Source organism: Equus przewalskii, chromosome 20 (assembly GCF_037783145.1).
Source record: "Equus przewalskii isolate Varuska chromosome 20, EquPr2, whole genome shotgun sequence".
NCBI lineage: Eukaryota > Metazoa > Chordata > Mammalia > Perissodactyla > Equidae > Equus > Equus przewalskii.
Genome location: NC_091850.1, coordinates 33,566,721 through 33,581,332, shown reverse-complemented (window position 1 = coordinate 33,581,332; position 14,612 = coordinate 33,566,721). Strand labels below are relative to the sequence as shown.

General features: G+C 38.6%; 1 pseudogene; it reads left to right on the top strand.

Annotated features, from left to right (window-relative positions):
• Positions 1 to 820: 820 nt before the first annotated feature.
• On the top strand, positions 821 to 6,994 carry LOC103562191 (mitochondrial inner membrane m-AAA protease component paraplegin pseudogene; annotated as a pseudogene).
• Positions 6,995 to 14,612: the final 7,618 nt, after the last annotated feature.

The window sequence follows — 14,612 nt, the reverse complement described above, 5'->3', positions numbered from 1 at the left end:
CCTAAAGTTGAGGCCCAGCCCCTGCTGTTTTTCTGTCCAGGGCACGATCACCTAGGCTCCATCCTTTGCCTTTTTCTCGTCTTTCTCCTCAGAACTTCTGCTGGGGGAATCTTTTAAGATCTTTAGTGGTTTAAGTGACTTCAACAACAACCTGTAGGCCAACGAATTGCAATTTGTTGCTAGTTTTTCCCTTCCTATGCAACTTCCTCCTTGGCAACTCCAGTCTCCTCACAAAGGTCACTGTGGTACAGCCCAGAGCCTACTGAAATAGGCGGAAGCTCCTAAGGGACCCCTTGCTCCCTTAAACTGGGATCCAAGCAGACTTAATCCTCACAGTGATGGTTAACTGTAGCTATAATTACCCAACCTCAATTCCAAAGTATATACAGTTTGTGACACAAGGTTTTGCTTGTGCGTTTAATTAATTTTCCTATTTTTGACAAAGTCTGATTTTAATGAAGTCTAGTTTATAATGTTTTCTCTTTCTTATTATTCTTTCCACATTCTTTTCTTTAAGAAATCTTTGCCTATTTCTGGTTGCACAGAGAATCCACTATAAATTTATAAATTTATAAAAACAATATTGTTTTTATAAACTTCTAGAGTTCTAGCTTTTGCAGATGAAAGCTAAACAATTTTCTTAGATACTCACCTGTTACTATCTTTAGCCACTGTATGGTACTGTCTGTCATGCCTGCATATGCAAACACAATCAGAGATCATCTCCCAACTATATACCATGAGGGAAAAATTATATTTAATTTATTATCTCTCTAGCAATGAACACTATGCCAAAGCTATAGTAAGAGTTCATTAAACGATGAAGTATTACATGTGTGGAAGAGGAGGGATTGAGAAAGGTGGTCCCACACCGTGCCTAAGCAGTGACGAGAATAAAGTGAAGTCGGGGTTAAGGAAGAGAAATTACATGAGACAGAGGCTTGGAAGGAGCTTAGGGAGGCAGGACACATATGCACACAGAGGGACAATCATACGAACACAGAGTGAGAAGATGCCATCTACAAGCCATGGAGAGAGACCTGGAATGGACCCTTCCCATATGGCCCTCAGAGAAAACCAACCTGCTGACACTTTGATCTTGAACTTCTAGCCTCTGAAATTGTGAGAAAATAAATTTTCATTGTTTAAACCATATAGTCCATGGCGCTTTCTCACAGCAGCCCTAGTATGCAGGTTTTAGTATGTGATATTCTTATACACAGATGTTAGTATGCGGCGTTTAGCATGTCTAGAAGAGAAAATTATTGCTATAAAATAAAATCCTGGGTCTTCTACCTGAAGCGTAGATTAGAATTCAGTTTTAAGTCTGTATGCCTAATCCCAAAGAGGGAAAAAGGATTTAGTGAGAGGCTGCTGTTTTCTATCAAGGTTTAAATGCTATTATAATAAAACCGTGTTTGTTTACACTAGAGTTACATGTTCAAACAAGTCGATAAATTTTTGGAAACACAGGAAGGAAAGATGCTTTGTTTACTTTCATTTCCACATTAATTTTAGTACTGACAGAGGATGACAAAGTGACAGCCTTGGAGACCACTAAAATCATTTCATTCACAAAATGGGTGTTTTATGAGTAAGTGCTCTGCAGATTGCTCCTCTGTCAAGAGGGTTGCTTAGGGCTGAGCAGATGGCCACTGGAGTCTGAAAACATCTGTTCACTCTCTCTCAGTCCAGAACCCACAAAGACAAAGGCTTTCATATCATGATGTTATTTGCCCACCAAGACCATGCTACATCTGGCAAGAACCAGCAAATTCGGTAGTTTTGATAAATGTGATTCAATTAGGGTCAAGGTGTGAAACCATTTTGACTAAATAATCAAATATTTTTGACTAAATAATAAAGGCTATATTCTACAAGAAAGAGTAGCAAATGTAAGGTCAGGAATTGATGTTGGAACTTATTTAAGTAACTCACAAGTTAAAACATATTTGCAATTAAGAAATAAGTTTGGATTTCAAAATTTTTGCATGTATTTCAAACTCTGCAAAACAACTTTCTAGTATAAGTTTGGCTTATACAAATAAGTTTAAAGACAGAAGCATAAAAACTTAGAATTAAATATCTTTTAAAGCCAGGCTTTCACTGGGATATGTTTTTTTCAGATAAAAAACAATTGAACTGAAAATATTAAGCACCTGCTTGGCTCACGCAAAGTAGTTAAGTATTAGGGTTGGCAACAGTAGAAATAGTATTTCTGCCTTTCGGGACTTTAAAAGTTTTAAAACAAAAATACATACCAAAAAGTAAGAGTAATGTAAGACAGCATTTATAAATTACACCGGAGTGGTCCACTCAGTCAGGTATAAAGATGGTGGGCAGGCAAAGTCTCACAGAGAAGAAAGCCTTTTAGGTGAATTCTGAGGGACAGGTACAACAGGGAGGTAGGAAGTAGGCATTCATTGTGAAAGTACTGTTAAAAAAAGAATAGAGTCAGAATCCTATGGGTGGGTTCAGATGGATTGGATAGACAAGTCTGGTGGTTTTCAACCATTCTTAAGACAACGACGAGAATATATTTTGCTATATTTCATTTTGTTTTAATTTCACAGTTACAGAAAAGTTTCAAAAAGTAGTTCTGTATCCTCTTTACGCTTTACTCTCGTTGCCAGTTGTTGATAGCTTTCCGCTTTTAATTCACCATTCTTTCTTGCTCCCTTGCTCTTTCTGTGTGTATGTGGCTATCTCCTGTGTCCTTTTGACATATCTCCATGATTCTTAGAGCACTTTTTCAATGTCCGGCACTATAGGATGGCCCAGGTTTGCATCTCACTTTTTCTGGACCAGATTCCATTATCAGCTACATTCCCTGTTTCTTTCTTATGGACAACAGTTCTTAGAAAACAAAGCCAGGCACGAGGTATATTCCTAGCTTCTACACTTTCTCAGGGAACAGAACTCTGAAATATGTATATCACTATATCTGTCTATTAAAACGATGAGCTCGTATTGATGTCTCTAATTTTATCCAACACTTCAGGGCACCGTCTAGATATTTTCTTTTTCTTTTCAATATTTTTAACTCCCTTCTAAAATAGTAAAACCTGGTCCTCGTTAACCTCAACATATTTACACATTTGCTCAAGCTTAGCCAATACAGAAGATAGTTTCAAAGTGGTAACCTACACCACTTAAAAAAAAAATGCAAACCTACTAACTAGAGTTCAATATTTGTTTACCATTCCTTTTTTGTTTCTTTAAGATAAAATTTAATTAGAGTTAAATGAGCAAAGCTTAAACGTAAAATTTACTCAGTTTCGACAAATGCATATACTGTTAATACAGAACATTTCCGTCACCTTAGAAGGTTAACATGTGGCTGTTTTCCATCAATACCTTAACATTTCATCGAAGTAAAGATAGTTATGATTTTTCTTTTTCATTATGGATTGGTTTTGCCTGTTCTAGAATATAGTATAAATGGAATCTCACAGCATATAATTTTTTGTATCTGGTTCATTTGTTAACGTGTCTGGAGGATGCATCCATTTTTTGTATATAGTTAATAGTTTGTTTATTTTTATTGATGAGTAGCTTTTTTATATGGATTTACAAGATATTTATACATTTTTCTATTAAGAGATACCAGGGCCACTTCCAGTTTTTGACTCGTGTACAAAGCAGCTTTGAACATTCTTCGTAGGACTATTTGTAGACCTGAGATTTCATTGATCTTGGGTAATAGGCAGGGTAGAATTGCAGAGACAGACCTAGACCTTTATAATAGGGTACCAAACTTTCTTTTTGCAAAGAACGTGAGTTATTTACATTCTCATCAGCATGTATGAACGATCTACTTGTTCTACATCTTGGCCAATATTTGGTGTTGACAAACTTCTAAATTTTAGTCATTCTAGTGAGTGTGTATAAATTTGATTTTAACTTACATTTTCCTGATGAATAATAGTAAATATTTTTCTCATGTTTATTGGATACTTGCACATCTTTCTTTGCAAAGTGTCCAAGTTTTTTGCCCATTTGTGCTAGATCATTTGTCTTTTTATTGTTGAGTTATAAGCATACTTTACTTATATTTTACACAGGTTTTTTGAAAGTCATAGGTTTTGCTTATGCATTTAATTAATTTTCCTATTTTGACGAAGTCTGATTTTAATGAAGTCTAATTTACAATGTTTTCTCTTTCTTATTATTCTTTTCTACGGTCTCTTTAAGAAATCTTTGCCTACTTCTGGTTGCACAGAGAATCCACTATTGTTTTTCTAAACTTCTAGAGTTCCAGCTTTTGCATTTAAGTTTTGCTCCATCTCTAATGTTTGTGTACGCTACTATATGTGATTAAGGTTTATTTATTCCATACGTGTATCCAATTGTTGCAAGACTATTTGTTTAAAAGACTTACTCTCCTCATTGAAATGCTTTGGCAGTTTTGTGAAAAATTAAATGAACTTATAGGTGATTGTTCCTGGATTCTTTATTCTGTTGCATTGATCTATTTTTCCTATTCTCCTACCAATAGCAAGATATCTTGATTATGTAGTTTTATGTTATATTTTGAGGTTTCTCAACTTTTGTATAAGTAAATGTGTCTTGCTTTCACTCATTTTTTAAGAATATGTCCTGCGCTTTGTCTTGGTTTCCCCAGCTCTCTTTTTAATGAGAAGATGACTATTCTTCACGCCATTGTTCCTCTCTGAGTAGAGTGTCCTTTTCCTGTGGTGATTTCAAGGTTTTCCCTTAGCTCCTGGTTTCCTATATTTTAATTATATGATTTTCTTTTTACTTATCCTTTTTGCAGTTCACTGAGCTTCTTTGATCTGTAAGTTTATGCTTTCCACCAAATTCTGGGAATTATTGGTGTTAATTTTTCAATTTTGTCTCTCTCCCTTTCTCTTAGTCCTCTTGCTCTGCATTCGAAAGACGTATATGTTCTACTGCTTGATATTATCACAAAGGTCATGGAGTCTGTTAGTTTTCTCTCTCTCTCTTTTTTTTTTCATTTTTTACTTCTGTCTTGGATGTTGAGGTTAGGTCATTTCTTTTGACCTTTTTTTTCAAATTCAAGGATTATTTATTCTTGCATCTCATAAGTGGATTTTTATAATCTAGTGAATCATCTGCTGTGCTTTTTAAGTCTAGAATTTTCATTTTTAAAACAGTTTTTATATTAAATATGTGTGGTTGGTCTAAACATAAAAAGCACTTCATCTAGTAAAAACAAAAATGTCCTATCCCTACCGGGGCCGGACCCTGGTCCCAGGCGGCTGTGGGGCTCAGGCTCTGGCTGGAACCCAAGCCTCTCTGCAGGCTTATCTCCCATAGGCCTCGGGTGGGTCTCACCCTGGCTGCACCCTCAGCCCTACAGAGCTTGCAATTGCTACTGCTAAGCCTTACCTTTGAAAGGGATGAGCGGATTGTTGTTGAAAAAGCCTGTAGTCTGGAACCCAATGAGACTCTGGAAACTTTTAGGAGTTACTCACTATTTTTTTTTTTTTCACATCAAGGAAGAGGCAGAAGACTAAGGACAATGATAAATCCAACAGGAGGGCCCCTAAAGATGACAGAGAGGAGAGGAGCCGCAAGGAGAGGGAGGGTCAAATGGACTGCAAGCGGCTCTCACCTTGTTTGTTGTAACTGCCATCAGGAGTCCATTGACCTCTCTCAGCACCAGCCGGGGCCACATTTCCTGGGCGGACTTTGTGCACGAGATGCTGGCCAAGGGTGAGGTGCGGTGGGTCCGGGTGGTGCATGAGAATTACGTGGTGGAAGTCTACCTGCACCCTGGAGCCCTAGTGTTCAAGCAGCCTCAGTTGGCCTTGATGGACCACATACAGGTTGCAGATATCAAGAAATTTAAGGAGAAGCTTCAAGAGGCTGAAGACAAGCCGAATATGGAAGGCAAGGCCAGGATCCCAGTTTCCTATAAGCGTATATGCTTCTTTGGAAATGCCCTCTCCACCTTGGGGACTACAGCAGCGGGTTTAGCCATCCTGTGGCATGTTTTCCATCCGGCTGGAATTATGGGAAAGGAAGGAGGATTCGTTGATTTTAATCAGCTTAAAATGGCCCATTTAACGACTTTACGGACGGCAAAAACTGGGGAAAGTAGTCCGCTTCAGACGTAGCAGGAATGCATGAAGGCAAACTGGAAATTAGAGTGTGTGGATGACCTGAAGATCCCGGAGTGCTTCCTTCAGGTTGGTACCAAAGTACCAAAGACAATGCTAGCCAAGGCGCGGGTGACAGAGGCCCTGCCCTTCTTGGCTATGGTTGGCCCGGCGTGTTCCATCACCACACGTGGCGTCTCCAACACTGAGGAGCAGCGGCTCACACAACCCTTGGTGGATTCGGTGCAAGGGGCGCCCCCGACCACGTCATTGTCCTGGCGTCCACCAACCGAGCCCACGTTTTGGACAACGCTCTCTGAAACCAGGCCAACTCCACCAATACGTCTCCACTGACTTTCCCAAGCTGCAGGAAAGGCAGAGGCTTCCGAGCAGCACCTGAGAGCCTGAAGTGGACCCAGTCCAGCAGCGTTTATCGCAGCCTCGGGCAGAGCTGATGCGCGAGGTCAGCGGTGCAACATCGCCAACGTCTATAAGGAGGCCGCGCTGCATGCTGCGTGGGAAGCGCACATCCATCCTCCGGTTTAACTTCCAAGGCACCACGGAGTGCGTGTGTCCTTCTCTGCACTGCACAGACGAGCGAGAGCCTCTCAAAGAAAAAAACAGAAGACGGTTGCGTTTCGTGAGTCAGGCCATGCGTTGGTGGGCTGGTTGCTGGAGCATCCTGAGGCTGTGACGAAGGTTTCCATCACGCCAAGGACAAACGCTGCGCCGGACTTTGCGCAGATGCTTCCGGAGAGACCAAAGAAAAGCTGTTGGAGAGATGTGCATGGCCCTGGGCGACCGCACGGCGGACCATCTTGTTTAACAAGGTCTCTTCCGGGGCCCAGGACGACCTGAGGAAGGTCACCTGCATCTACTACTGTAGAGCTTGTGGGGTAGAGGGATGAGGGTTGAAGGATCAAGGTGTAGGGGTAATGGTAGAAGGGTAGGAGAGTGGGCAGTGGGAGAAGCAGCCGTGGGAATCCAGACTCGCTGGGGCTTCTCTGCCCACGAGCTGTGTTAGTATTACCACCTGATAGACTCCAGGACTCACTGTCCTCCAAAGAACAGAGGTGATAAATGTAAGGGACACTAGGGCCTTTCTTCTCCTCTCCAGGGTCTGAGAGGCTCTCTTGCCAGTGCATGCTCTTAATCTGTTCTGGGTCCCAGGAAAGGGGGAAAAATAAGTTCTTGGTACTTAGGACTTGATCCTGTGATTGGCCTTTAGCCATGGTGCTGCCCAACTCAGTTCCCTCCCAGGAACAGACCCCTAGCCCAAGTTCTCCTGGATAGCTGGGCTCTAGCATAGGGTCCTGCACTTGCTGAGGTTCCCCATCACAGGGGCCAGGAAGGGAATTATCACAACTTCTCTAGTATATGGGGGTATTGACCTAGCCTTGGGGAATTCTCTTCCCCAAGCCCAGGGCAATAGCTCTCAATTTTTTATTTCTAAATTTTGTTTGAAATAAAGGCCTTAGTTAGCATAAACAAATAAATAAGCATATTAGAAACAAAACAAAATAAAGCAACAAAAAAAAGAGTTACCACTGTTCTTGTTCCTATCAACATGAGGTGAGGGATATTTCAGTTGTGTGAATTGTAAGTTGTTAAATATCTCCATTACCTTTTGGAGAAAGAAGGAAAATCAAGGAAGAATATCATTTAGAGGTCTTGACGTGAGAGAGAAAGAAGAGAAAATGATGAACAATTATTAAGAATTTGATCCTACTGTTTAGTTTTATAATTGACAGACATAGAAAAACCAATTTAAGGACTTCTTTTTGTGATCGTGAGTTTAGATATAGAGGTATTGTGTTAGAATAAGAAAAGACATCCATCCGTATGCATAGACAGTTGCTAATATACACATTGCGTTCATTCATGAAGCAGGGGTGAAGAATGAGAAATAAAACATAAGGAACTCAGATGTTTAATGAGTAAGAGAAGGAAAGAGGACCTGCTTCAAGGAAGACAAGGAAAATGTGTGTTAGCAAACAACTATTAGTTTTGTGATGTGTGAATCTCTGATATTTTTGATGGGTTGAGAGTAAGGAATTTGGAAGATGGGGGAAGTTAAGGCAAGAATAAGAAATTAGGATGACAAATTAATGATTGCAAGATATTAATTCTTAGACATTAGTCATTTAAAAGGAGGGAGGTAGCTTGAAGATAACATGGCAGCAGCAGGGTTAAGTGGCTCTCTCTGATGTGTGTTGATTATTTACCCATTTGATGAAATTGAAAGTTACAAAAGAGAATGAGAACCGAAGCATACAGGACTCAGGTTGGGCTGTAACTGAAAACAAATGGAGAAATTGCTTTTTGGCAGTAGTGCAAATGCTCTTTTGGCCTGAGGCTGGAGGGTAGGAAGAAGGAGCTAGGAAAATAGAGAATGAGGACAGACATCACTTTAGATAACTTTGATTTCTCAATAAATATGTTGGATTCATCTGTTGGATTAATATTAGTGAGTATAAAGCAGAAAAGTGGAAAAGTTTTGGAACAGATACTGGGAAAGCACCGCCCAAGATGAATGGAAGTATTATCAAAGTCTTTTAGGGCCTAATAGATCTTAGTATCTTTCACAGAGTCAGAGCTCAAAATGTTGATATAGCCTATGATTTTCATGAGACAAGCATTCCGTCTAATAGGAAGAAAACTAGAGCAGATAATGAATTATTCATAATAAAGAAAGCTATTCTAGAGGAGAGCAGATTTCCATCCGTTTTCTTCTTCCTGACTTCATACTGCTGATTTTTGAAACCTGCTTACACATAATCTCATCAATATCATCATTTATTATCCAAAGTGAATTTTTAAAACATTTCACTTGAACATAGTTCTTGTGCAGTATATTTTTCATAATTTCCCTACATCTTGATTTTTCTTTTCTTTATTATTACCTTATTATTAAGGTCCAAATATAGACAGAATACGAGGTAAACAAAGTTTGAAGAAATCACCACCCTAGTAAAGCATTCCTTTAAAGTCTAACTTGCATGGATAAAGAATATTGATATATAATATTATACATTGTAGTAATGATGAACAATATGTATAACTGAAAAGAATCTATACAATCTAGGTTTGTATAATGAAAATACTGTATAAATTAAATTCTGCAGAATTTCTTTAGGTAAAGGTGTTATAAGCATTCAGTTGTGACGGGGCACCGTCCTTGGTACCATCCTTTGTATCAGACCACATGAAGATTTCCCAGGATTGATATCAACTTAAATGTATAGAAATTCTTTTGTATTGCTTTGAATGTGTAAAGCTGAACATATGCAAAGTGTTCCTCTTCTACTTAAGAGGATATGACTCTGTATGGTAATAGGACACGTGGATGAGCACTAAACAGCCATGAAGGGAAGTAATTACCCCTATTTCTTGAGGACAAAGATTCAGTGATTGAATTTTGAAGGATGAAGTTAGTGGAAATCTTGAAGAAACAAGAAAACTCAGTTAATGTCATTGTTGACATTGTTCACATTAATTATTGAGATTGTTAACTGAGGACCTCAAGTTAGTTCAGTTGAACAACTCTGCACTTAGATTACTTATTTTTCTATTCTGACATTACAAAGCAAAAAATATGAAAATGTCTTCCTAATTTTAATCTTTCTTTTGTTATCTTTCCTGTAAGATTTCCTTATTTTTCCTCCAAAATTTTTGATTTCTAAGAAAAAGTGCTATATGAATTCATTTCTTTCTTCTTGAATATTCTTTTATATTTCTTTTCCTTCTTTTTCTTTTTTTGCTTCCACTTTCCTTTTCTTTCTGTTTTTCTTTCCTTCTTCCTTAGAGGGCCATATATTTTCCCCTTTAAATATATTCTCTTTACATCTTTTTCTCACCTCCCAATGTTGTCTCTGTTTCTCATTTTAGCATATAGGCTTCATTATCTTAACTTCATGTTAAATGCTTATCTCCAATGTTAGGTGCTTCTTGGCAATTTATATCTAAGAGTGAGGCACTAAAAATCAGCTGAGAATTCCCTTCACTATACACCAGACGCACTGCTATATGACTGACTGATTGGGTCAGGACCAGACAATAACATTGGGGAATCTTTTGGTTGTATTTGCTTTCAGGAAAATAATTACTTTATCATTGTTTCTAACATAATATAAGTTTGATTGTGGCCCAGCGGTTACGTTTGCACATACCACTTCGGCGGCCCGGGGTTCACCCATTCAGGTCCCGGGTGCGGACATGGCACCACATGGCAAGCCATGCTGTGGTAGTCGTCCCACACATAAAGTAGAAGAAGATGGGCACAGATGTTAGTTCAGGGCCAGTCTTCCTCAGCAAAACCAGGAGGATTGGTGGCAGATGTTAGCTCCAGGTTAATCTTCCTCAAAAAAAAAAAAAAAAAAATATAGATCAAACCATCTTAGTGTCTTGCTTTCTCATGGAACTAGGGAAAGCCAGGCAATGTGGTTCCTATCTAATTCTTTTCTATGGATAAAAAATTAAGGTAATAAAAAGAACTTATCTGTCATATGTTTTCTTTGGTTATGGATCAAAAATAAAGGTTTTGCAGTTTTACTCTGAGTAGGTGGTAGTCTTTTAGTTCAGCATAAATTGGCACATGGAATAAAACATACACTGCAAAACCAGGGCTAAAAGGTTAGAAATAACATGAGTGAATAAGTATTTAAATAAAGGAAAATGAGGCATCTCAGTATAACCAAAAGAAGTCATTTTTTTTCTCCTTTAAGTCTGTATTTTGGGTGGTAGAATTAAGCTGCCTCACTCATTTATTTTGATAGGAATTCATTTATGTGAAACCTAAGGACTTTGGGACTCAGAAATGGATTTCTCCAAGAAGACTCATCCGATTTACATCATGTACTCAGAGTTCAGTTCAGGATCAATGCTTTTATTACTGGAGAGGTTGCATCACTTTCTGGGAGCAACAGTTCCAGGAATGCTAAAACATTTCACATTTGATATTGGTGGTAAACTAGAATTTATGACCTGTCCTGGTTGGCACTGAGAGCGACATTTTTCCTTTCCAGCCTGCCCATTGTCCTGACTAGAAAGAATAAGTTTTCAGTGTTTAGTCAAGTTACATCTGAGACGGTTGCCAGGGTTTAGGAAGCACTTATGTAGCTTTCTTCAGTTTCACACACAAAGACTGAGTGGGTAACATTTACTGTGAATAAATCAATAAGACTGATGCACTAGAAATGCGGTTTGAACAGGGCAGCAGCCTTCTAAAAGCTTTGCAAGCTAACTTTTAACTTTAGAGAGAGGGTTGAAAGTTGAAATTCACATAGTGGGATTCTAACCATTATCTTTTTTCATGTGTGTGAAAGAACCGTAACTCACTGGGACTTCCGGCAGCAGGAAGGACTGCGTGCGACGGAGAAACGTAATAACTGCTCTTTAGGACTTCAAGATATGTTTTATTCTGTTAAAAAAAACTATTTCTTTTATGCAGTGTCCATGTATTGGTCTGGAATTAGAATAAACTTTAATGTATGATAATGATTGTAATAGAGCTATGAGAGCAGAACCATTCTTTGTATTTGGAAATGTAACTCTGTATAGAATAGACTTTCTTTAATAAAATCAGAGAATAAATAGTATTCAATAACGTATTATTGGGGACCAGCCCCGTGGCTGAGTGGTTAAGTTCACGGGCTCCGCTTCGGTGGCCCAGGGTCTCACTGGTTCGGATCCTGGGCACGGACATGGCACCGCTCATCAGGCCACGCTGAGGCGACGTCCCACATGCCAACTAGAAGGACCCACAACTAAAAAGACACAACTATGTACCGGGGGGCTTTGGGGAGAAAAAGGAAAAGTAAAGTCTTTAAAAAAAATAAAATAACGTATTATTTTGTGATTAAACAATAATCACAAGATGCATTTTGGTATGGATATTTATGAAGCAATAATTAGTGACAGTGATGATATTTTTTGGTTTACAGTCCTTATGTAAAGGTACTGGAATTCTGACTTCAAAAACATTTATGGGAATGCAGTGTTTGTAGCTAAAAACAGTAGTTAAGAACTGCAGAATACAAAATAGCACCTGTGGAATATTTTTGACATGTTTTATAGGCAAATGATCTATTTCTAAAAACAACCAAATAGTGATGCTGCAGGTAATAGAGCCAATACATTAAAAAAAAAAGGTCATGTTCAGCGCCCAGAAAAGTTTATCCCTTTTCTTTTCTTCTGACCCTGAGCTAACATCTGTGCCAATCTTCCTCTATTTTGTATGTGGGACGCCACCACAGCATGGCTTGATGAGCGGTGTGGTGTGTAGATCCACTTCCAGGATCTGAACCCATGAACCCTAGGCTGCCGAAGCAGAGAGCTCAAACTACACCACTGGGCTGGCTTCAAAAGTTTATTCTTATACATCAAGCTTTGCAAGAATTCCTCAAAAACCAGGCAAAACAGGCTTTGATTTCAGCTGCTTCATTCCATAAGCAGATAAAAGGTTTATTTGAGGCCTCTGTTTGGCAGATTGATTTTAACCATAAGACAATTCTAAGGGTTTGGAAATTTCTATTTTATTTTATGGTTTATTCCATCCAGAGAGGGTAAGAGTAACAGAGTTTGTACAGAGGATTGAATTTAAAAGTCGTGATATTTGTTATTTTGTCACCTTTTAGAATTGTTTTTAAAAATTTCTAATGTGCTATATTTAAACCATTACTTTAGATTTTGGAGAGAGAGAACAAGTGGGGAGGGAGGTTGTAGAGAGCATGACACAGGATGAAGGTGTGGCTCTGTCCTCTGAGAATCTTAGAAAATAATGGAAGAATCAGCCGAGGGCACACATCAGATGAGAGTAATTAAAATAGATGACCACAGAGTATTGATTGAGAGTAGAGAAGGCTAGGTTTTATGTCATCATTTTGAATGCATTCGTATGGCACAGGTATTTCTCCTATACCTTAAGAACACATAAAGTTAACTCATATGAAAAGATCAAATAAGTAAAGACCAATGTTTGTGTTGTGCCAACAGCTATTTGTTTGGAGGATAAGAAGAAGTGTGGCTGGGGAAAAAGATTCACATTGTTCTTGTATCAGGAAAAATTTCATGATATTTCTAGTTAAGAATCTCTGTTCTACCAGCGTTCCTTTTCTCTGCTACATAATTTATCTTTCTCTTCTTTCTTCACTTAAAGAACTGCTAATATTCTTTTTCTGTGTTCTTCAAACACTTCATTTTCCACTCTCAGCTGGCATACTTAGCTTAGCAAATAGAAGCCTGGTGATTAGTAGAACAACAAACATTTTCTAATGCATGCTCTTTGCCAGCCTTATGACCCTCGAAAAACATATCCCAAGGATCTTATTAGTACATCCATGCCAGCAAAATACATGTCTCCCTGGGGTGCACATTTGCTGCTATAATTTGCAGATCTTCTCAGGACCGTGAAATAGATATGGAAGATGTCTGTTATTCAAATTCTCCTTGGGAGGTGGCGGGTTTGCTAATTAGAAACTCCCTAACACGTTTTTTCCCCAAATGTAGAACTTATTCATCTAATGATTGTTGGTAACCCAAGTCTCAGAAATGAAACTACTGTGTTATAGCAGAAACAATCTCTCTCCCTCCCCGCCCCTCTCTTCTCTCTCAATTTCTCTCTTTCTGTCTCTCTAAAGTGAAAAATTATTCTAGCTGTTGAAAATGGTTAGTGAGAATCCAGATTCAAATCAGCGAGCCCACTAAGTAGTCTGTAGAGAAACTTTGAGAGGCTGAAGAAAACAGCGACAGAGAGATTGGAGTAATGAACCAGCATCTTTTTAAAATCTATAGAACTTTGTGACTTGACTAGATACCAGGGTCAATGAGATGGATGAGTTTCTGGTTTGGTTAGTTGGGACAGTCAATGAGGGGCTTCTGCTCACCATAGTACAGATTACTAAGAAAAGGATCAATCAGGGAGGATGGATAAATTTATTATTAGAAGAACTGTGCTTGAGGTAATGGGATAATCCACAAGCCCTTGTTAAGGAAAGAGTTGAATATATTGGTTTTCAGGTTAGAGGACCAGACTTCAGGATTTTTATTTACGTTCAGATTTCCCTGAGTTTGGTAAAAGGTAAAAGAGGGCAAATGGGTTTGTTACCTTGGAATGGACAGGTAAATAGATAGAGAAGAAAATTCTTCGTGGAGATCTAGGGAACAACATTTAAAGGGTGGATATAAGAAGAAGAGAGTGTAACATAAGGTATTAAAATAATATAAGACTTAGAATGAATCACCAGAATAATAGGAGAACCAGGAGCATGCTCTTCAAGAAATTCATGAGAAAGGCTTCTCAAGAAGTGGGGAATGTCTATGGAGAGAGATGCTGCTGAGAAATTAAGGAAAACCAAGACCAAAGTCTTCACTGACTTTGCAGTTAGGAGATTCCCAGAGATTCAGTGAGACAAGTTCTAATAGAGTCTTGAGAAGATAAGGCCAGATTACAATGAGTTAAGTAGTGGTAGATAATGAGGAAGTGACGAGGAGGTAGATTCCTGTCTACTGAATTTATCTGAGAAAGGA